This window comes from Lutra lutra, chromosome 2 (assembly GCF_902655055.1).
Source record: "Lutra lutra chromosome 2, mLutLut1.2, whole genome shotgun sequence".
NCBI lineage: Eukaryota > Metazoa > Chordata > Mammalia > Carnivora > Mustelidae > Lutra > Lutra lutra.
The window spans coordinates 153,111,183-153,132,400 of NC_062279.1; the positions used below are offsets into that span (position 1 = coordinate 153,111,183).

The 21,218-nt window shown below is 47.2% G+C and overlaps 1 protein-coding gene across 6 annotated transcripts in view; it reads right to left on the reverse strand.

The window, feature by feature from the left end:
• The window catches only part of PROM1 (prominin 1), a 137,805-nt gene extending 116,961 nt beyond the window's left edge, over positions 1-20,844 (reverse strand). For 2 of the 6 annotated variants that reach the window (XM_047718939.1, XM_047718937.1), the window contains exons 1-3: positions 19,945-20,166; positions 13,369-13,471; positions 2,044-2,134 (exon numbers count right to left, since the gene is read on the reverse strand). The gene's annotated coding sequence lies outside the window, so the exon portion shown is untranslated. Of the gene's footprint in view, positions 1-2,043; positions 2,135-9,155; positions 9,249-13,368; positions 13,472-19,944; positions 20,167-20,751 lie in introns of those variants that run through there. The other 4 variants (XM_047718949.1, XM_047718941.1, XM_047718938.1 and 1 more) reach the window with 3 other exon arrangements.
• Positions 20,845-21,218: the final 374 nt, after the last annotated feature.

Consider the following 21,218-nt stretch of genomic DNA (forward strand, 5'->3'; position numbering starts at 1 on the left):
ATAATTTGGAAACCCTAATGGAGCTTATGACCTCTAGGGAGACAAATAGCAAATTTTAACATGAGTTAATTTTGTTAATGAAAACTTCAATAAATGCTGGAAAGGTGAAATTCTAAACCTTTGTATAGATTCTAATAGTATAACAACAGCCCATTCACTGGGACAAAGATGCTGTAAGCAGCACCCCAAAGTTCCTGCCAACTTCTCCCCCAAAGCCTCCCTGCAGCAGCTCCATTTAGAGCAATCTTTGTCCCAAGTGCCAAGAAACTGCTAAGGACAAAGGGAAAGCTTTCAAAAAGTTAGATCACAATAAACTCTTTTTAAATGCTGCAAACCCAGGGGTACCTGGGTGGCTCAGTGGGTTGAAGCCTCTGCTTTCAGCTCAGGTCATGATCCCAGGGTCCTGGGATCAAGCCCCACATTGGGCTCTCTGCTCAGCAGGGAGCCTGCTTCCCTCCTCTCTCTCTGTCTAATTGTGAGCTCTCTCTGTCAAATAAATAAATAAAATCTTTGAGGAAAAAAAGGCTGCAAATCCAGAATGATTTGTTTTTTAAATAATAAGTTTAAGGGTCTTAAAGACAAGGAACGTGGTCTTTAAGACCATGTGTATAAATGTGGTTCTTGGCTCCATTCTCCGAATTCAAGTGGACACCTCCCCCATGAAAGATGGGGGCGTGCGGAGGAAGGACGAGTTTGGTGGAGTATGTGTACAGGAACTGTGCTCAGAGCAGGCTAATCCCTTCCAATAACCTGGGTGAAACCTGGGAGAGAGTTCCAGAGTCGTTTTCATTATGGAAGGAGGAAAAACTTACAAATGAAGTGAGAAAATTATTCTAGATAATGGTGTGTTTTTTTGGTTTGTTTGTTTTTATTTCTTTTTGGTTTTGTTTTTTAAATTGGGCACTCTCAACATTTTGAGCTGGATAATTCTTTGTCTCCGGTGGTCCTGGGCATGCGGGGTGCTGAACAGCACCTCTGACTTCTACCCACCGGATAGACGTAACATTCCCCCTCCCAGTTGTGACCACCAAAAAGATTAAAAACCTGGAGTTTTTTTTTTTTTTTTTTTTAAGCTGGGGGAAAACTACTGAGTTTGGGCAGATTTTATCAGATATATTTATAGAGGGACTTCTTGGTATCAGATTTGGCAAATGCTAAGAATTTTGGATATAAACTGAAACATATCCATCACCCAAGCCACTTGACCCATTCATGTTAGGTACCTGGCCCTGGGGAGCCAGCCCTCACATTGACTCCGCATCACCCCCAATGAGAGAATTGCAAACTGAGTTATATCAGGAAAGTAAATTGCCTATTTTTATGCCTCCTGGAGATATTCACAATGTCCTGTGCTGGATGCTGGGTGCTGGGTGCTGGGTGCTTGTTCTGAGTATAACCTATAGCCCCTGGAGAAACTTGACAGTTTTCTTAGAACTTTGAGCAGAGAAGCATTCAAAAAAAAAAAGGATAGTATTGTTAATATTTCCCAAGACCTAATGAGAAAGCGCCTGGCATATTCCAGGACCTCAACAGATCCCAGAGAAAAACAGGGGAATAAGGTGAAGCTAGAACCTCATAAGGAGGCAAAAAAATGTAGCAGGAGTGAGATGGTGCTGCAAGGTAGGAAAAGTAGGTCTGGTCTGTGTGCTTGTGGCTGGCGTTTATTAGCTATCTGCTATCTTTCAAGCACAGAGCAACGTACTTTCCATACATTCCCTTATTTGATTAACCCTCCTAAAGGAGCATTGTTACTCCCATTTTCCAGAGAAGGAAACAGGCTCAACGCCTGGGGCAGTATTTTGTTGGTTTCATAATGAGAATAAAAGTTACCATTTACCAGGGTAACCGTTACTCTAAATATCTCATTTACTATTTAAGGTAATTGTAGGAAGCAGGTATTATCCAAGCAAATCAAACAAAAGTCTGTTGCCCATTTGTTACATGTCAGGATGGCGCTAGGTGGTAGGCACACAGTGGCAGACAGGCCCTGCCCCCACCAAGTGTACAGTATAGGAGGGAAAACAGACACTGACAAATGCTTACGGGTGGGATGATTCCTTTCACAGACCCGACTTCTGCCTCCGTGCAGTGAGCTCCAACGCAAGAATTCAGAGGGCAGCCATCAGACCTAGGACTGGAAGTAAGCGAGCTTTTAATGAGCACTAATCTGTGTCAGTCAAGATCTGTCCTTGGAACTTGGGGACACAGAGGTGACTTCAGCCCTATCCCAGTGAGAAACTTGGCGTGGACCTGGCTGGCTGTATACTGTCGTTGCGCTGTTCAACTCTATTAAATGGCAAAGTAACAGTGGGGGTAGAGAAATAATTTTACAAGAAACTATAAGAGGAATGAACAACACAATCCTGGATCTGTTGGATTCCAAAAAAGCAATGCTGATAAACCTGGAGAAGCAGGGCGGTGGAAAAACTGAGCTGAGGTTAGGGGTTTCTAGAGCTGAACTGGGACAAAAGAATTACCAACTTGCAGAAAAAAGAAACATTCGTATGCACGTCCTTCTGCAGAATGTTTCAGAAGCCACCTAATGGTAAAAGTGCTAAAATGCATAAAACCAAAAAGAGGAAAAATTAAAGTTAAATCCTAAGGAAAAAAATCCCCTGGTAAGGAGCCCTATAGATGCAAGGAATACTAATGAACATTGCAAGCATACACCGAAGTAAAATTTAAGTCAGTAAAATTACTGAAGCCGAGTAATAGGTATCAGGGGTTCTATTTCACACCAGTTTGAAATTTTCCACTATAAAAAAGGTTAAAGAAAAAAAAAGAAAGAAAGAAAAGAAAAGAAAGAAAGAAATAACCAAGTCAATCAATGGCTGGGGGAAATAGGAAGTGGAACTGAGGTCTGTCCTTGAGCTGCGGTGAGGTCAGCATGGTTGCTGTGGGTGAGGCCAAAGGGCTGAGTTGAATGCGGGGTGGAAGACCGGTCAGCAGGCAAGGAAAGTGATCTGTCTTGTCTTGGCTGCTTTCATCACATTAGTTCTTATGGAAGGACAATGGCAAGTGCCTGGGAAGTTTAATAAACAAGAGCCAGCTCCCTCTTGGTTGTGGACCGGAGAGTAACACGGATTCTGGGATCACAGACTGTGGAACAGATCCGCCTAGGTTGGAGTCTGGCTCTGGTGCCTCTAACTCCATGTGCCACCTTGGCCGGATTACCTAACACCTGTGAGCCTCAGTCCCCCTCACCTGTAGAGTTAACACCAGTAGTGGCTCTGGGTTTTGAGAACATTAAATGAGATACGCTATATACTGGAGGGTTCCAGGGAGAGCTGGTTCTTTCCTCCTGATCACTGCACCTCTGATAATTTACGGCAGGACAGTGATCCTTCTTTAGGCTCTACCTTGCTTTCTCACATCTCACAGGTCTGAGGCTGGTTGCATTAATCGAAGAAAGGGATATCAGAAAGACATTGGAGCTATACGTTATAGGATGGCTCTGACATCCCAACCCCCAACCCCTACCCCAAGAAGGAAACTCTTCACTTAATCTGTACTAGAAGGTATAAGAGGGTCACACTATCTCCACAGCCATTACCACCATGGAAAACAATCCGAATGTGTCCTACTGGCCTCCACATGCACTACTACAACCAGAACACTTGTTTGAAAGCAAAACCTATTTAGTATTCTTCCTTTTGCCAGAGTTTTCTATCTCAATAGTCCTACACAGTCTCCCAAGAAATTCAACCTTACCTCTATTTATTATTTGTCATTTGTAGAGTTGTCCAACTCAAAAGCCCTTTTCTGGGTGACACAGACACCCTTTTTGGGGAGTACTAGTGGGCCAATCCAACATCTTCCACCACAAAAATCAAACATTATCTTCCGTTGACCTGTCATGCACTCAAGGGATGGTCCTACCCAGACCTGGCCAGTTGGCCACTCCTGCCCCTGACTTAGATTCTGGAGTGTATGTGATGTGGCAAATAGGGCCAATCAGACCAAGGGAAGGTAGCCGTGATGGCGCTGTGGAGGGCGACAGGTGCCAACAGCCATGTCCTAGACAGACTGTGTGCACTGCCCTTGGATCTGCTTCTGCTCTCCAACCTCCTGACCAGACCAGGAGCCATCCGACACGCTTCCAGTATATTCCTTCTCTGGCTAAGATGGGCCAGAGTTGCTTCCTGTTAATGCCTGATTGATGAAAATGCTCCTTCTACCATCTCCTTTGTCTTTCCTTTCCTCTCCAGTCCATGTCTTTCTTGCCAGTCCCATGGTGACGGTGCTAACTCAGCCACTCTGCATGTATGCTGGAAGTCTCTGCCTTTGAGCCAATTGCTTAGGTGAGGACTTGGGGAAGGTAATCGAATGAGTCCTAAGGTTCAGGATCAGATCCCATCTTTACTTAACATGTTGATTTTGTTCCTCCATGGAGTTGGGGCATAGCTATGAATTTTTTTAATATTGCATTACAGTATGATTTAAGTATCTTAATTAATGAACTTTTGGGCACCTACTAGTATTTTGTGCTGGCCCTTGCATGGCTCTGTGCAATTCTGGTCAGGACCAGAGCCCACCCACACATTTCCCTTCATTCACTAAACAAGTTTTTCAGGGCTCTGCTCTGCACCTGATTACACTAGGCTTTAAGCACACAGAGATGATTAACACCAAGTCCAGCCCTCAAAAATGTCACCATCTTATGGGGGAAACAAATAAGAGGCATTTTGAATTCTAGGTGCACCAACAGAGGGAGAGGTCAAGATAGGTATGGCCACGAAAATAGCAACAATAAATATGAGTCCAGCCCTGAGGCGAGCAGGAAAAGGCTCCCACGGGCTGTTGGTGCCAATCCTTTAGAATGAGATGTTCACCAGCTAGAGAACTAGAAGAAGCACATTCTGAGCAGAGGAACGAGCATAGCCAGGTATGTTCAGATGCAGTTCATGATACGGTGGTGCTGGATTGTAATGTGCCTGGAACATGGTGTTAGAGAAAAGGAATAAAGAGATGAGTCTAGACCAGGAGAGTGGAAGAGGTCAGGCTGTGAAGAAGCGTGGATGCCGTGGCAAGGGATTGTTTCAGATGGTGTTAAGAACTATGGAGAAAACCAAACCGAGTGAAGTAATGCGCCAAGGAGACGAGGGGGGAGTTTTTCCGAAGTCCTGTCCAGATTTTAACTTAGGTGGAAATCTCTTCGGCCCCGGGGCCTGCGGGCCAATGCTCCATGCTACCTGGGGTCGGGAACTGGGAGTGCTGGACCTGATCCTCCCTGGGGCCAGAGCATGGACTTAGGGAGCTACCTCCTGCCTCTGGGCTCCCACTTCCTCCTCTAAGAGAGCAATCTCTGAGATTCTTCCCAGGGTCTGACACTCTGTGATTCATGCTTCTCCGCAAGCTCAGCACCATGTCCAAGCCACGTTGTGATTTGTAGGGAGTTTCATATTTTCACTTGGGAGACGGCCATTAAATGGCTTGTTAGTATACACGCTAAACAAGTTTTTCAGGGCTCTGCTCTGCACCTGATTACACTAGGCTTTAAGCACACAGAGATGATTAACACCAAGTCCAGCCCTCAAAAATGTCACCATCTTATGGGGGAAACAAATAAGAGGCATTTTGAATTCTAGGTGCACCAACAGAGGGAGAGGTCAAGATAGGTATGGCCACGAAAATAGCAACAATAAATATGAGTGGAAACAATAGCTGCTACTCTGCAGCTCCCTTCAGTCAACCCATCCTGAGTTGTAAACCGAAGCCAGGAGATCCGTGGTGGGCCTCGGTGTCAGTGTCTGGATATCACTAAGAGGTTTCTAAGAGTTTATCCTGCACTTCCCGGCTTTGCTGCTTCTTGAGTTGGCTTGTACTTGGGTCCAGCTTTCTCGACACCCCTCAGAGCGCCCCATGCCAGAGATGACTTTGATCGTGGTGTTTCAAAGACATTTAGAATAAGCGTGCACCCCGGGAGCCGCTGCTCTGCGGCGCAGGCTCTAGCGGCGCGTTTGATGGGACAAGCGTGTTCCCTGCAGGGTCAGCTCTGGGTGAAAACGGGAAGTCGGTTTGGGAGGAAAACTGCGGGTTTTGGAACCAAACAGACTACATGTATGGCTTATCGGGTGGTTTTGGCCTGTCCTCTGATCTCTCAGAATTCGTTTTGCCTCGGACAACATGGGAATAATGATGCCTGTTTTACGGTTATTACAAGGGTTTTGTGAAAGGACACGGTTGGTGCTCACAAATACCTCCTCCGGGCTTCCTCTTGGAGGCCACATCTCCGTGTTATTCTTGGGGTGCTCTGCCCTCCTCTTTCTCCACCTGCCACCCCAGGTTTGCGATCTCTGCCTCTTCCTCTTTCTCCTTTTGTCCAGCATGCCCTCCCCCGACCCCTGAGTCATTGAGACATTTGGGGAGCATCCCTTTCATCCTGGTGATAGCCTCTGTTAAAGTGCTGGACCACAGGACGCCTGGGTGGCTCAGTTGGTTTAAACACCTGCCTTTGGCACAGGTCATGATCCCAGGACTCTGAGATAGAGCCCTGCATTGGGCTTCTTGCTCAGTGGGGAGTCAGATTGTCTCTCTGCCTCCTGCTCTCCCTGTGTGTACTTGCACTCTCTTTCTGACAAATAAATAAGTAAATGAATCTTTAAAAAAGGGGGGGTCTGGGGGTCTCACTAGGTGCTCGTGACACCCTGCTGTGTGTCTCTGGCGCCCCTGTGAGGCCCAGGCTGTGGTCAGAGAGCCGGGAGCCCAAGTCTGGGCAGCACCTGGGGGTCGCAGTCCCTCCCCTTCTGCTCTCAGGGAGGCTGGGCAGGCTGGGAGCTGCCTGCCTCACCCCCATCACTGCCATTTCCTGGTGTCTAGGAGGATTGTCTACACCTTTTAAGGTGTCCAGGGACTTGGGGGCACCTCTGTTCTTGATGCGACCTTCTGTTGAAGGGACCCCAAGCTAGCACTGCCCATCTTTCTCCTGAGGACAATTGGAGAAACGCTCCTTTTGTTTTTGTCCATCACCGCCCCTCTCCAGAGATGACAGACATGGGGCCTCAGGATACTGGCTAGGACCAAATGACAAGGAGGATTGAAGAACCAGCACTCCAATCCCTGCCTGGGACTGCTGCTCCGTCTGGCTCATCTCTCGTCAATTCCTGCCCCAAGTTTGAGTTACCTCCTGGTAACTCATGAGGTCTCAAACCTCCAGCCATTACCTCCAAGGACGCGTCTACCACCTCACCAGCCAGCCTGCACTCATCCCTTCCCAGTCCTGCAAATGTCTCCAGCCCCAGCAGCCACCGCAGAGGAGGACACTGGAGTCTCTGAGATTACGCGTCAGACCTTTTAAATCACAAGGGTTCAATGCCGGGGTTTTGGAAGCAGACCACTGTGTATTTACTGCCCACATCCCCTGGACGCCCTGGATCCCTTTGGGCTGGAGCTTCCAGGTCTGTGAGTCGTGGCTAATACCAGCACCTCACACGACGTCAGACTGTGAGGGCTCACAGAGTTAATATGTACCAAGAGCTTGCACGGGCTGATGTATATTATTCCTCAGCACCTGTGTGCTGAGCACCTGCTGTGTGCTGGCTGGGGTCTACCCTGATGTCATGGTGTTGGTCAGTGGGGGGGATGAGTGATTCAATGTCAGGGCTGACTCAGAACCATTGCTTTGCCTGGGACACAGATGTCTCCATCTTTTCAGGCAGGAGAAAGAAAGGAAGACTTGAAACATACCAAGCATGCCCTCCCTCCTCTCAGGACCAACACCGAGCTTGGGTTCCACTACTCCTGTTTCCCAGATGTGGTTGAAAGAATCCCTGGGCCTCTGACTTCAGATTCGACTGAAACTGTGGAGACCAACATTGCGGCAGAACCATTCCTGTCAATCAGGAGACCTCGGGAGATGCTTCACTCCAGGGTCTCCAAGCTCCTGGGCACCCGCTTTGCTCAGGATAGAGGAAGTAAAGACAGGGCTCCCAGAGAGCTCCTGCCCCACTGGTCCTCCAACTCTGGCCCATACATCACTGAGAGCTGGGCCTGGGTTCTCTCACTAAACCCACTGAATAAACCTGGGCCTTCCAGCCCCTTGAGGTTTGCCTTAACATGCCCTGGAGTTCCAGGCACAATACCCATTTATATCTGCCTCCAAAATGCCCCAAATGGTGATTGTGGCCATTCTCCTGAGAGATGCTGGAATATTGCCCAGCAAGGGCCTGCAGACTTTCTGGTGGTGCCTTGCCCTCCCTTCCTGCACAGCGCCCCTCAGATCTACCCCCAGCTCTGCTTTCCTCGGACGCCCCTCACGTGTCCCGGTGCTGATGCAGAAGCAGCAGGAATCAGGAGATGAGAACTAGAGAATTAATAGAAGATGGGTACCGAGGGTCCTGGATTCCTCAGTTCAGGGTCTTTCTTTCACTCTCACAGTAGGGAACAAGATGATATTGGGGAAAGACCTCCATGGGCCCCTTCATTGTGGAATAGGGGGCAGCATGGCGATGGAAAGGTGTGGGGCTTGGGCCCACTGGCTCCATGACTCAGCACAAGTGATTTGCTTTCTCTGAGCCTCAATTTCTGCTCCACAACACAGAGCAAGACAGGGCTGTGCATCTTACAAAGCTAGCTACCCCCCCATAAAAGCCTATTTACAGTTTTGTTACCAGAAGCCCTCTCCGGAAGGACTTCCTGTCTGGGAACATAGTTTTCTGCCTGTGATGCACGGGGACCCTTGAGTTTGCATGGATGCTGCCCAGGATCCCAAGACCAGTTTCAAGGACAGCCAATGCCTGATGTCAGTTACACAGGGTACATTATTGAATACGAGTCCCACTTAAGAAAAAGCATCCTATTCTCTACCCCAACACAACATTTAAAAAAGGAGGGCCTAAGAATAGCCCTGGTCTTGATGAGTATTCAGGAAGCCTGCAAATCATAAAGATGTAGCCCAGACTGCTCCATTGTCCTCTTCTTGTACCCGGAGATGTTGAACTGAGCTGCATGCATGGCCTCCCCAAGTAAGAATATATTTCCCAGCCATCCTTGGAGCCAGCATGCTCATATGACTAATTCTGACCAACAGAATTATGTAGGAGTGATGTGTGCATTCTCAGGAAAAGGTCCTTAGAGGATGTATTACTCAGGGCTTTCCAGAGAAACAGAACTAATAGGATATCTATATGGAGAGGTATTAGCAGGAATTGACTCACGTGGTTGTGAGGCCAAGGAGTCCCACGATCTGCAGCCTGCAGGCTGCAGTCCCAGGAAAGCCAGTGGTGTAGTTCAGGCTGGTATCTGCAGGCCTAAGAACCAGAGGGACCAATGATGCAAATCCCAGTCCAAGAGCAGAAGAAGATGAAATGAAATATCCCAGCTCAAGCGGAGGCGGGGGGAAAAAGAAGAGAATTCCTTCTTCCTGGGCCTTTTGTTCTATTCTGGCTCTTGACACATTGGCCAATGCTTAACCACATTGTGGGGGGCATGTTCCTTTAGTGAGTCCACTGATTCAAATGCTAATCTCATCTGAAACACTCTCATAGACACACCCAGAAACAATATTTAATCTGGGCACTGGTGGCTAGTCAGGTTGACACCTATAATTAACCATCACAGAGGGAGAAGTTACCTCTTTCGTTTCTTCCTTATACTGGCTGGCCAGAATTTGCACTGATGGCTGGAAGCCAGCAGCCATCTTGGGCCATGAGTTGACCTTGAAAATTAAGAAGCCACACATAGCCCAGCAACAGCATAGAAGGAACAGCGGAGCACCACTCCAGCCCTGCACTGGCTTCCCTCTGCCATTGGGATCATGACAGACAAATAAATATCTCTAAGGATTAAGTCACTGTTATTTTAGTTTCCTCTATTCCTTGTAGCCAAACTTTCGCATAACTAATAAAACGCAAACATACCACACTTAGTGGCAGATGGTGGGTTCTGTGGGGGCTTCTTTATTTGCCATTCATGTCTGCCTTCATTCACCTAGCGTGTTTGGACTTCAATTCTCCCCTCCAGCCACAGATTTCATTCAGGAAAGGTCCAGCTACAGTTGTCACACACTTGTGACAGAGAGCCAGAGGCTGGGAGGAAGGGGGACAAATTCCAAATCCAGAGCAGAAGGAACCACTTCCCTTCCTTCATTTGTCCTTTCCTGTAGCCAATGCTGACTGATTCTGTGCCAGGTGCTATGTGGTGTCTCACGAATACTCACTAATGACCCACTGATGGAGGCATCATCCCCATTTTCCAGAGGATTGGAAGCAGGTTTTGAGAGGTAAGGAAATGGCAGAGTGAGAATCAGTCTGCTTCCCTGTATCCTGCACGGATTACTTTTTTAGTCATCGAGCATAAATCTGTTTGATCAGTGGGAGCTCATCCCGGGTATTCCATAGATTGACTCCAACATGGCAGAGAATGTAATCATCTGAAGATTGCCCTGTTTCTAGCTCAGGATGGTAAGAGGGTGGGGTTGGGCCATCAGTGAACCCCTGGCCATTGAGTGCCTACTATGCACCCTATTCCCTCACAGTTTGTCATCACCAAGGTGAGGTTTCTGGGGCACCCGTTGCTCTGAAGGGCAAATATCCCAGTTTTCTGTGCCAAGCCCCCCGGTCAGAGGCTCGGAGAGCTGTGTTGGGCTCCGTCTTTGCCCCCTGCCCGCTGTGTGCTTGCAGGTAGGTTGGTTAACTGCTCTGGGCTTCTGCTGCTTCCTTCAGGGCCGGTGAGAGTCCCTCCCCTGACCCCCCTCCCGCCTTGGCGCGTGCTCCCTGGGAGGATTCCTTCATTCAGAGTGGGCTGACGCTCCTCAAAAAAGTTCTATTTAGGGTTATCCAGGAAATTACACTCTCCGTGGAAATTCAGGAACCTTCCGTTGGCCCCCAAAATAATTCACGTAAATAAATACGCGGTTTCAGTTGCAGTTTCTTTTTATAAAAGAGAGGAAACATTTGAGAAGGAACTGTCATTATAGTTGAAACAGTCATTGTCATCATGTTTTTATGTCGTCTTTGACCTTTTACTTTTGGGAACCTCTTTGAGAAGCAGTCTCATTGAAACGTGTTTCCAAAACTTATTTGGTGACAAGAATCTCTTGGGTTTCTTGATTAAACTACAAACACAAAGAAACAGGATCCCAAATCAATCTTAGAGTTGCTATTCTAAAGGGTGAGTGTGGGACCAGGACTCAGGACTCATGAGAAGTGTCCAGGGCCTAGGAGTTTCTAGTGGTGAGAGGAATTTGGGCAGTACCCACTGGGCACGTAATGTGGAAAGTCTGGCTCAATGTCTGATGCTCTCTTTTTAGTGTTGGAAAACTCAAGGGCTGGAAAAATGAAATGGCTCATTCATGAGCTTGCAGGAGCTGGGCCTATGTAAACCAAGACTTGAGTTCAAGTTCTGAGGCGATGAGGAAGTCGGAGAGAAATTTGAACCCTGATCTTCCTGCTTACTATCTGTGTGATCTTGAGCAAGTTTTCTATTCAACTCAGGCATCTGTACTAGTGCCCGATCATGTCCCTGACTTACATGCTGATGGGTGAACGAGAGAGAATCCAACCTGCCCTTGGGTAATCCAGAGCCCGGAGCAGAGACCAACAAAGAGCTCTCAAAGGTAAGGACAGCAGCCAGAGTGGAGGGGGCCCTACAGAGGCACCCAGCCCACCTGGCTTGGTCTGCAGGGACAAGATAGGCTTCCCTGAGAAAAGCTGGTTAAGGGCTCAGAGGATGACTAGGACTTTGCCAGGTGAGCAAGTGGGAGGAGGGCACTGCAGGTACTGGGAAAGATGTAAAAAGACCAGGTAAGGACCTGAACCAGGGCCTCTTGAGGAGTCAAAGAGAGACCAGTCTAAAGGCAGTGGGCCCCCAGGGAACGGGGGAGGGAGGCTGCTGCAGACTATGCAGGATCTCATCTGTGCACTTCTGCTCTATTCTAAAGGCAGAGGGAAGTCACTCAAAGATTCCTGATGGTCCTATGCCATCAGGTTTTGGAGGCATGTTCCTGAGCCTCCAAATCTTTGTCTATAAATGCAGGGTCATAACTTGCCTTCTGCTCTCCCTCTTGCCCACTAATTCTTCACCCCAGAGGCAGACCAAAGCTCTCAGAATGGAAGCCAGATCCCGTCACTCTTTTGCTCAAAAATCGCTGGTGGTCCCCATCTCAACCAGTGCTCAGAATGCTGTCCGAAGTAGCCAGTGTGGCCTATGATCCTCTGGCCCCCATCCCCAGGCCTCCCTGCTGCTTCCCCTCAGGCTGTGCCCTGACCCAGGCCTCTTGGCCCTCCAGGAGGCTTGGCCCTCAAAACCCATGCGTTTCCCAGGCCTTCCCTGACCATGCCCCTCTCTGGGCAACTCAAACCTATCTCATACATTTGTGTATGCAATTCTCTCTCGTGTTCTCCCCCTATTAGAGGGCCAGCACCATGGGGTGGGGAGTTCAGTGTCTGTTTGCTACCATCTCCCCAGGGTCAGTTTGGTACAGAGCTACCAGCCCATGGTATTTGTGGGTAAATGATGGGATAATACCATAATACTGCATGGTTAATGAGACGCTCAAATAGCAGAATTACTGTATATGTAGTACCGGGAGCTTTAAGTACTTAGCAAGTGGAAGCTTCCGGACTCCCAATTAGAAGTCCTTCCCAGGGAGGCCTACAACCCCTGGGCTGCCAGTTGCCCCTAGGCCCTTTGCCCTGCCTATCTGCACCAGGCTCTGTCCCTGACTGTCCCACCTGATCCCTGCTGCCAGGTGCTGACTTGGCTGTGTCCCTAGAGGGGGATAGGCAGTGTGCCACAGTTACTACTCATGCTGCTGAGGGAGTCTGGAGTTTGGCAACTCAAAACTACTCATTGTTCTGCTGCCCCCAGACCCTGTGTGGTCAGAGCCTGGTGTGGCCATCACACCCAACTGGTGTCAGGTGTATGCCAGGGCACACAATGAATTTGTACCATTTTGCAGGTGCAGAAAAAAACAAAGCCCTTCCCTCAAGCCTTGACTGATGGCTTCTTTTCTCTGACCCTGATACAAATGGACTGTGACCCCCCAGCACTGTGGACTTGGGATCATGTGCAGAAAGTTCCCCACCCTAACCTAATGGCAAGGTTCACAGAGATGGCAAAGCCCTCTGCAGGGAGGGCCCAGGCAATATCCCCGGAAGGCTCTCCCCCGCTTGCTTCTTGCTCAGACCTCACAGAGGTGTAAATGAATAAATGGAGGTTGTGAAATCCTCTTCAAGAAAGCAGAGCTGTAAGCTGCCAGGGGGCCTTTAAATCCACCTGCTTCAGGAGGGTTGAGGCTGGGCCTCTGGGCTGGCTAGGGAGTTTGGACATGAGCACTGAACTTGGTTGCAAGGTGTTGTGGGTGTCTGTGTGTTTCCATGGTGGAAAGAGAGTTTGTTTGTTTTTTTTTTTTCGATTCTCAGAACCCACCTGTATAAACGTCCTGGAGATGAGAACGAACTCACATATGATCATTGCGTGGATGACAGCTCAGCCTCCGATTGCCCCAGGACCTCCTGCCAGGTCACCAGTACTGTTCCGGAACAGAAAACAAGGGGCAGATTAAAAAAGAGCAAGCACAGAAACAATACAAACCAAGCTTAAAAAAATAAAGCAGAGCAAAAAGAAATACAGCAACATGTTAGCCACGATGGTCCCAGGAGCAATGGGGCAAAAGTCTTTTCCTTTTCTGTTCTTTTTTTTAATTTTTCCAGACTTTCTATTAAAGAAACCTGTGGCCCTTTATCATTAGAAGAAGAAAGCTTTCTTTGAAGGGAAAAAGAATCACTGTAATTGTATAAGAGTATCTATCTTCTTTTCATATTTTTTAATGTTCTTTTTTTTTTTTAAGATTTTACTTATTTATTTGTCAGAGAGAGAGAGAGAGTGAGCACAAGCAGAAAGAGTGGCAGGCAGAGACGGAGAGAGAAGCAGGCTCCCTGCCCAGCAAGGAGCCCGACTCAGGACTCGATCCTATGACCCCGGGATCATGACCTGAGCCGAAGGCAGTGGCTTAACCAACTGAGCCACCCAGGCGTCCCATTTTTTTCGGTTCTTAAAGTTATTTTTTTGTTGTTGTTCAAGTTTGCAGGGGGTATATTTTGGTAACCAACTTTTCTGGAAAAAAAAAACGTGAGGGTTTAGAAAAGCATTACTGGCTCTGCGAAAAGAAAGCCAAAGTTGGTGGCATCACAATTCCGGACTTCAAACTCTATTACAAAGCTGTCATCATCAAGACAGCATGGTACTGGCACAAAAACAGACACATAGATCAATGGAACAGAATAGAGAGCCCAGAAATAGACCCTCAACTCTATGGTCAACTCATCTTCGACAAAGCAGGAAAGAATGTCCAATGGAAAAAAGACAGCCTCTTCAATAAATGGTGTTGGGAAAATTGGACAGCCACATGCAGAAAAATGAAATTGGATCATTTCCTTACACCACACACGAAAATAGACTCAAAATGGATGAAGGACCTCAATGTGAGAAAGGAATCCATCAAAATCCTCGAGGAGAACACAGGCAGCAACCTCTTCGACCTCAGCCGCAGCAACATCTTCCTAGGAACATCACCAAAGGCAAGGGAAGCAAGGGCAAAAATGAACTATTGGGATTTTATCAAGATCAAAAGCTTTTGCACAGCAAAGGAAACAGTGAACAAAACCAAAAGACAACTGACAGAATGGGAGAAGATATTTGCAAATGACATATCAGATAAAGGGCTAGTGTCCAAAATCTATAAAGAACTTAGCAAACTCAACACCCAAAGAACAAATAATCCAATCAAGAAATGGGCAGAGGACATGAACAGACATTTCTGCAAAGAAGACATCCAGATGGCCAACAGACACATGAAAAAGTGCTCCATATCACTCGGCATCAGGGAACTACAAATCAAAACCACCATGAGATATCATCTCACACCAGTCAGAATGGCTAAAATTAACAAGTCAGGAAATGACAGATGCTGGCGAGGATGCGGAGAAAGGGGAACCCTCCTCCACTGTTGGTGGGAATGCAAGCTGGTGCAACCACTCTGGAAAACAGCATGGAGGTTCCTCAAAATGTTGAAAATAGAACTACCCTATGACCCTGCAATTGCACTGCTGGGTATTTACCCTAAAGATACAAACGTAGTGATCCGAAGGGGCACGTGAACCCGAATGTTTATAGCAGCAATGTCTACAATAGCCAAACTATGGAAAGAACCTAGATGTCCATCTACAGACGAATGGATAAAGAAGATGTGGTATATATACACAATGGAATACTATGCAGCCATCAAAAGAAATGAAATCTTGCCATTTGCGACGACGTGGATGGAACTAGAGGGTATCATGCTTAGCGAAATAAGTCAATCGGAGAAAGACAACTATCATATGATCTCCCTGATATGAGGGAGAGGAGATGCAACATGGGGGGTCGAGGGGGTAGGAGAAGAGTAAATGAAACAAGATGGGATTGGGAGGGAGACAAACCATAAGTGACTCTTAATCTCACAAAACAAACTGAGGGTTGATGGGGGGAGGGGGTTGGGAGAGGGGGTGGGGTTATGGATATTGGGGAGGGTATGTGCTATGGTGAGTGTTGTGAAGTGTGTAAACCTGGCGATTCGCAGACCTGTACCCCTGGGGATAAAAATATATGTTTATAAAGCTGTAAAAAAAAAAAAAAAAGAAAAAAGAAAAAAGAAAGGATGAAAACCCAAGTTTTGTAGCAACATGGACGGGACTGGAAGAGATTATGCTGAGTGAAATAAGTCAAGCAGAGAGAGTCAATTATCATATGGTTTCACTTATTTGTGGAGCATAACAAATAGCATGGAGGACAAGGGGAGATGGAGAGGAGAAGGGAGTTGAGGGAAATTGGAAGGGGAGGTGAACCATGAGAGACTATGGACTCTGAAAAACGATCTGAGAATTTTGAAGGGGTGGGGGGTGGGAGGTTGGGGGCACCAGGTGGTGGGTATTGTAGAGGGCACGGATTGCATAGAGCACTGGGTGTGGTGCAAAAATAATGAATATTGTTATGCTGAAAAAATAAAAATTAAAAAAAAAAAAAAGAAAAGCATTACTGTTCACTCTGGAAGTATTTCATTTAAGAAGTTCATAGAAATGTTTTAAAGGACAATTGTCATGTTCTGGTAAGTTCCAATAAACAGCAGAGTGCATTATTTGGAAACATGCTTTTTTATGGATAGTTTTTTTTTTTTTTTAATTTCATGTAATCAACTGTAAAGTCTTATTTCTTCAGGGACTGAGCTAAATTCAGTGAGCTAAATTTGCCCCGAGATAACACTCCAGGGCAACTCTCTAATTTTTCTATTCTTAGCTTCAATGGTGGTTTTAAAAATACCCATTTTAAACGGTGGTTTCAGCTGATGAGCCCAATGTGCTAGCTGCAGAGCTCGGTAATTATAAGATTTCCTAGAATAAATTTAATTGGCAAACAAATTCTTACAATCAGCTGTTATTGTTGCTATAAATACCTCTCTTGCCTTTTTAAGCCCTGGCTGAGCTACAGGAGTTGTTCTGGCCTCTGGAAAAATGTGAATTAAATTTATGGGACCTCATTGTAGCCAATTGTTTTGATTTGTCTGGGGCAGGTGCCTATGTAGTTCAGAGTCTCCTTGCACAAAAAGAATACAATATAAAGTTATTTTCATCCTTGTGGGAAAAGGCTATACTGTTTTTATTTACCTTTGGCATATTATAATCAGGTTTACAAATCCATGCCTATTTATGTCTAGTGATGTCATCTCCTGGAATTCTATGAATGTATAAGGATTAAAATAATTTAACTGGCTATAAGCTATTTTGTCTTTATATAAGTAGAGATTTTGCCTCTCTTCTTGACTTTATTTTTTATTTAATTTAATTTAATTTATTTTATTTATTTTCTTGACTTTAAACCCTGGTTCTGTATCTTACTAGCTGTGTGACCCAGGGCAGCTCACACAATGTCTCTGATCCTCATTTATAAAACAGAAATGGTAATACCTCTATGCAGTAAGACTGCTGTGTTTTGGAAATAAATACTTTGGAAAATAAAGTATGTGATGGCATTTATTAGCACAGTGCGTATTTAAATTTACTTCTTTCCCCCCAGACAATTCTCAGAGAATAATGTCAACTTTATTCAATTAAGCAAACATTAACTGAGCACTTACAGGGCAAGTATGAGAAATACCAATACTCTGTCCATAGCTTTATGGATCCCACTGTTTCATAAGGAGGTCAGAGACCTGCTGTGTCCTAATTACTCCAGACTGTGAAAACTGCTTTGACTGCAGTGTAAAGAAAGAGCTCTGGGTTCTAAGGGAAAGGAATATTCATGTTACCTGGTGTGATTTTACAACAAGCTTCAAGAGCCTCAAGCTAGTCCTTGAAGGATGGATAGTTCTGGTCTGAAGGAGGAGCCAGGTTTTAGAAAGCAGAGAACAGAGAAAGAACACTGTGAGTCATTATAGCAGAAGCAAAGGCAAGGTTGGAGAAACATGTGTGGCGTGGGGGAGAGTCCTGCAGAGTTCTGGGTCTCCTCAGGGGAGAAGCTCAGGCAGTGGATAGACAGATGTGGACGCCATGTCTAACAACTCAGTGGAAAGAACTGTGTTGTCAGAATTGTCTCTGCCATGTTCCCATCCCTTGAAGGGGCCTGACACTCCCTAAAAGCAAGTCTTGGAACTCTAGTCGAAGCTCAGCAGACATTAATCACCATTAATCATTGACTCAGCGAGTATTTATTGAGTATTGACTAGTGCCAGGGCCTGAGGCCCTTGGAAGTTAATGGTGAGCAAACACACATTTCTTGCCTTCATGGGGTTTACATTGTACCAGATCAAAGGGACAGCAGTCAGATAAACAAATATATGTCTCGTAGAATTTAATTTTAGGCAAGTAGTGCTGTGAAGTAAGACAAGGGGTAGGGAGAGACAAAAGTTTCTGTTTTCCATGGAGTGCTCAGGGACATCTCTCTGAGGTGATATGTGAGTCAAGACTGAAGTGAGTATCTGTGAGAAGAGGGTTTCTGGGAGAAGTATAGCAGGTGCAAAGGCCCAGATATGGAGCTGCTTCAGGTGCTAATGGAACAGTAAAGAGCCTGGGTGATTTCTATGCAGTATTAGAAATGGGGCCAAAGAGGTTTGAAGACACAGAGGAAGGTTTCTAAACTCAGACTCGAACTCGCCCCTGATCCTGCTCTGAACTTGGTCCTCCTGGACAGATTCTCTTGGCTCTTGCTGATTCCCTCTGCCCTGACAGGACCCCAACCCAGATGCAGCCTAGCACACAGTCCTGGAGACCAGTCTTGGGAAAGGAAGCCCACGGAGAAGGGTGCCTTCCCCACCAGTGTCCTCATCAAATCCTCACTTTTGTTCTCCAGGGTTGGTAGCAGGGGGGAGGTGGTCTACCATGGGAGGGCCATGACAGTCTCACCCCTGAGACTCCCCTTTCCTTCCAGGGTCTCCCTGGTGTCATCACACCCATGACGTCCAAGACCCTGCCCATTCTTTACTCTCTCCGACCCAACCCTGGACATAGAACTTTCCCTCAATTTGTCCCAGCCCAGCTAAGACTGTGCTGGACTGTTTAGCAAGACTTTATAGGGAATCTTGGGAGCATTGAAAGGACATAAACAGAATAACTGACAACTGCCACTAACAAGACTGCTTCCAGAACCCTCAAGGCCACCCAGGCTATCCCCTGCTTGGCTCAATGTGTTCCCAGGCAGCCGTCGCCACCCTCCAGCACTTGGCACCCCTCTTTCCTACCCCGGGTCCAAGTCCCCACAGGGGGGCCCATAGAGAAGAAGATGGCAACTCCTCACCAGTTTAAGGCCCGCCTTCCAAGCTACTTCCTGTCCCAGCATCCTTCTCTTCCCACCTGATTGACACTGAGAGTGTCCACTCCCATCTGGGAGACCCTGCTCAGCACCCCCAGGGGCTTGCAACCCCAGCTTAGACACATCAGAGCACTGTCCCTTCAGTGTCATCCAGAGGTCTCATATATTCCCACGTGAGGGTTCCTCACAGCCCTACCTGGTGCCCCTGGACTCGGTCTGCCCCTGAGCTGCTTGCAGCAGGAACTCCCATCTGGTCATCTCTGCCCACCAGCCCACCACAGGGGGAACCAGGAAGCCTGGAGGGATGCCTTCTTGCCCCACCTTCTGCCTGTGAGGCTCAGCCCTCCCTGGGCAGAAGCTGGATCTTTGGCCCAACGGTTGTGGTGGGCTTATTGGGGAGGTCCTGACGACCTGCTGCTCTCAGGGTGAGGACATGCCTCCTTTTACCCATTGTGCCTTGGGCTGAGGGACTTTTGCTCTGTTTGCAGGATATGTACTAAAATAAATGGTACAGAGAAGTGGTCCAAATTCAAACACAAAAGGAATGGGGCCTGGATGAGCTGTCCAGAAGAAGAGAAGAAAAAAAAAACTTGCCTTGTAGCAAAGGTGTGTAGAGCGATATTGCATACGTGACATTGATAAACTGAATTCAAGATTGTACTATACTCCAGATGCAAAGATTCATTTTCTTGATTCCTTCGGGGAAGAGACTTGGCAAAATGCCATGGCTGAGGAATAGAGGGGGGAACTGGACGGCAGACCACTCTGCTTCTGGGCCTGGGGTTTCGGCTACCACACTGGACAGCTTGGTAAGCCAAGAGGCCTGAAACTTAAGGAAGAGGAAACCAGGTCTGGAAGGACCCGCAGAACCTGGTTTCTGGACCATTATGGCATTTTATGCTGAGCTGGCAGCACATGTCCATCTAAGAGTGTACATGGAATCATCTGGAATATGGTAGAAACCACCAAGTAAGAGTCCTGTAAGACTCTTCTACTGCCCAAGCAAGATGAGGACATTAGATGTGACCCTGAGAGCAAGGCTCCCCCTTGCCATAAAGGGAACACATTTATGAGCACTCCTTATCCCTGATCTCTGGTCATTATCACAGCCCCCCTGTTATGGGTTAAACTGTGTCCCCCCAAAATCCATGTTGGAGCCCTTACCTTAGGACCTCACACTGTGACCTTATGAGGAGGTTAAGATCTTTGCAGGTGTAATTAGTTAAGAAGAGATCTTTAGCATGAGTCCTAATCCAGCATGACTTGTGCTCTCACAGATCTTTCAAGGACATCTGGACAAGCCTCTCCCATGGCACCAAACTCCTCTTCTTGGGGCCAGTGGGGTGTTCAGGAGCTCTGGGGTTTCCCCACACCCGGAACAGGCTGCACCCTTATGCTGTAAGCACAGAGGGCTTTGTCTGTAATTATGATTACTCACTGCCCTTCTGTGGTTAGGTAGCAATGGTGACAGTCATCTCCCTGGATGCCAGGGAGGGAGGGACAGTGCTTCTCATTCTCTCTTTCTCTGAAGCATTCTGATTCGCGGCAGCCAGAAGGGAAGAAAGGCCCAACAGTACATTTCCTTATCTTAAACCGGGGAGTTTACCTTTGGGAAAGTAAATAAGGTGGTTGCAGGAATTTTTTGAAAGAGAAAATGTGTGGCTCTGGGTGGCTGTCCCCTTTCCCACACTGGCGTTGTCCCATCGAGTCTCTGAGTTAACTGAAGTCCTCGAAGGGGTCTGCCAGTCATTCACCCATCTCAGCCTGTCCACACCGGGGGGAAGCACAGGCTGCTCTGAAGGAAAGCAAGGCTCCAGGAAGCAAAGCCATGGCCCAAAGTCACCCAGGTAGTTAGTGATAGAGCCGAGAGTCAAGCTTGTGTCGTCTCTCCATAGAATTAATCAGGAGATCATTACTGAGCACTTGCTATTAGTACGAGGGAAGAAGGGACAAATGTAAACACAGTCAGACCTTCTAAACTATCTGGAGTTGGCCCTTCTGAGCCCTCTCTCCTTCAGGGCTGCCTCACCAACTTGGTTTCCCAGTTGTTGAACAAATCAGGAATCAGATGGTCTCGCCACCGAGGCTCCCAGACCACAAAGCAAGTCCCAAGTGACCACCATGCCTGGCTGGCTTTTGTGGAATCATCTTCCAAGAGGCAGCAGAGGAAGGAGAAAAGTCCAGGTTATAAGATTGCTTAGGGGTCACCAAATCCTACTACCCCATTTCTATCTTGTTAACCCTATGAAATCGACTTTCTAGTTTTGTGCTTAGAGAGACTCAGGGGGTCAGATTCAAAGGACAGAGGGTGCTTATGGGTGGGGGGGATTTACCTAGAATGATGACATCACGGGTAAAGAACAATGATTAGTTCCAGAACAGGGGCCAACATTCAATCAGCCCTCATACTTCCCCACACTGCTGGGTCCTGAGGAGCC